The sequence below is a fragment of the Echinops telfairi genome, unplaced genomic scaffold, assembly GCF_000313985.2.
Source record: "Echinops telfairi isolate 266 unplaced genomic scaffold, ASM31398v2 ScPeMD7_5;HRSCAF=22, whole genome shotgun sequence".
In the NCBI taxonomy this organism is placed as follows: Eukaryota; Metazoa; Chordata; class Mammalia; order Afrosoricida; family Tenrecidae; genus Echinops; species Echinops telfairi.
The window spans coordinates 33,003,705-33,006,459 of record NW_022103901.1 but is presented as its reverse complement, the minus strand read 5'-3'; positions in this window follow the sequence as shown (position 1 = coordinate 33,006,459).

Below are 2,755 nucleotides of genomic sequence, written 5' to 3'. Positions count from 1 at the left end.
ATATGCGCACTTGCCCCAAGTCATGGTGTTTGTCCATCCTGTCATCAGACAATGAATAAAGAAAACCAAACAAGAGTTGATCCATTTGAACTAGGGGTTGTGGAAGAATATAGAAAGAACCATGGGCTGCTAGAAGAACAAGCAAATTGGTCTCAGAGGAAGTCCAACCAGAATGCTCCCTTAGAAGCAATGATGGCGAGACTTCATCTCACATATGTTGGACGTGTTATCAGAAGAGACCAGTCCCTGGAAAAAGACACCATGCTTGGTAAAGTAGCAGGACATTGAAAAAGAACAAGACCCTTAAAGATGCCTTGACATGTGGCCCCAACAATGATGCTCAAACATAACAATTGTGAGGCGGCAAAGGCTGGACAGCGTTTTGTTCTGTGGTACAGAGGGCTGCTATGATTTGGGACCAACTTAATAGCATCTAACAAGAACATATACGAGGTGGTACCCTCCCCCCAAACGGAAAATAGGTCCACCGGGCAGACCTTTCATAGTATGCATTTTTCCTGCTAGGTGGGTATCTGAGCAACTCAATCTAGCTAGTGCACCCAGTGGCATTGTCTGGGAAGGTTCTCGCTGGTCACAGTGGATTTTTTCATAAAAGCAGCTTTGCTCAACCCGCATATTTTGTGATGGCTGATTTAAGAGATCAGAGTGCACCTGTGAAATTTTGTTTCCTAATCTGGAAAATTGCCACAGAAACTGTTGTGATGTTGAACACAGCGTACAAGGACAGTGCTATGGGAAAAACTCAAGTATATGAGTGGTTTTCTCATTTCAAGAAAGGGTGAAATGTTGATTGATGACAAACCTTGTTCTGGACGTCCGTCAACTTCCAAACAGAAGAATATGTCCACTCGTAGTGCATTTGGAGTTCATTCCACCAGGTCAGACTGCTAATCGAGCTTTCTATTTAGAGGTTCTGAAAAGAATACATAACAGTGTGTGACCAAAAAGACCTGATTTGTGGTAGACGGGGGACTGGTTTGCCACCACGACAGTGTACCTGTTCATATAGTCATCTGTGTGCCAGTTTTGGGCAAAAAACATCATGCCTCACTTGCCCCATGCTCCTGACTTATACTTGATCTTGCTCCGTGTGACTTCTTTTTGTTTCTGCGAAAGAAGGACACGAAAAGACAGATATCTGATGATAGAAGAGGTGAAGAAAAAAACGAGGGAGGTGCTGTGAGCCATCCAATTTAGATGAGTTTGAAAAATGTTTCCAAGAATGGAATCACAGATGTATTAAGTGTAAAGGAGATGCGAGTACCTTGAAGGTGATAAGGTTGTTTTGTAAAAAAATTTTTTTTTTAATTCTGATTTTTTGGGGTATCCCCTCATTTATACATATATATGTGGAAATACAATTTCCACAATACAAAGTGACCCTATAGGACAGAGTAGAACTGTCCCTGTGGGTTTCTGAGACAATAACTCTTTTTTTTTTAAACTTTATTGGGGGCTCGTACAACTCTTATCACAATCCATCCATCCATCCATATGTCAAGCACATTTGTACATTTGTTACCATCATCATTCTTAAAACATTTGCTTTCTACTTGAGCCCTTGGTATCAGCTCCTCGTTTTTTCCCCTCCCTCCCTTCCTTCCTCCCTCATGAACCCTTGATAATTTATAAATTATTATTATTTTTTCATGTCTTATACTGTCTAATGTCTCCCTTCACCCATTTTTCTGTTGTCCATCCCCCAGGGAGGGGGTTATATGTAAAGCATTGTGACCTGTTACACCTTCCCCTTATCCTTCTGGTATTACTACCCTCATTATTGGTCCCGAGGGGTTTATCTGTCCTGGATTCCCTGTGTTTCCAGCTCTTATCTCTATGAGTATACATGCTCTGGTCTAGCTGGATTTGTAAGGTCGAGTTGGGATCATGATAGTGGGGGGAAGAAAGCATTCAAGAACTAGAGGAAAGTTGTATTTTTCATCGGTGCTATACTGCACCCTGACTGGCTCATCTCCCCGATGGGCTTTGGGTCCCCACTCTGCACTCCCCCTCATTCACAATGATTTGACTTTTTGTTCTTTGATGCCTGATATCTGATCCCATCGACACCTTGTGATCACACAGGCTGGTGTGCTTCTTCCATGTGGGCTTTGTTGCTTCTGAGCTAGATGGCCACTTGTTTACCTTCAAGCTTTCAAGGCTCCAGACACTATATCTTTTGTTAGCCAGGCACCATCAGCTTTCTTCACCACATTTGCTTATGCACCCATTTGTCTTCAGCGATGGTGTCTGGAAGGTGAGGAGACCATAACTCTTTATGGGAGTAGAAAACCTCACCTTTCTCCCATGGAGCAGCTGGTGTGTTCAAACTACTGATCTTGCAGTTCGCAGCCCAACATGTGTATATGGCCAGAGTTCCTCATTCATGCAATTAGGAACTCAGAAATAAAAGAGATATTGACATTGAGGCAGAGGAAAAGAAAAGCCTTAAAAATCCCAGATTTGATGGAATACATCAATTTGACAGGAATAAATTTACATTAACCTGAAACCGGAATCAAAGAAAGGAAACCTTTCTAATAACCATCTATATGACATTAAAGGAACCCTGGTAGTGTAGGTATTATGGATTGGAGTGCTAACTGCAAGGTTGGCAGTTCAAAACCATCAGCTACTCTGAGGGAGAAAGATGAGGCTTTTTACTTCTGTAGAGAAGTAGTCTTAGAAACCTGCAGGGGGCAGTTCTACCCTGTCCTATAGGGTTGATATAAGT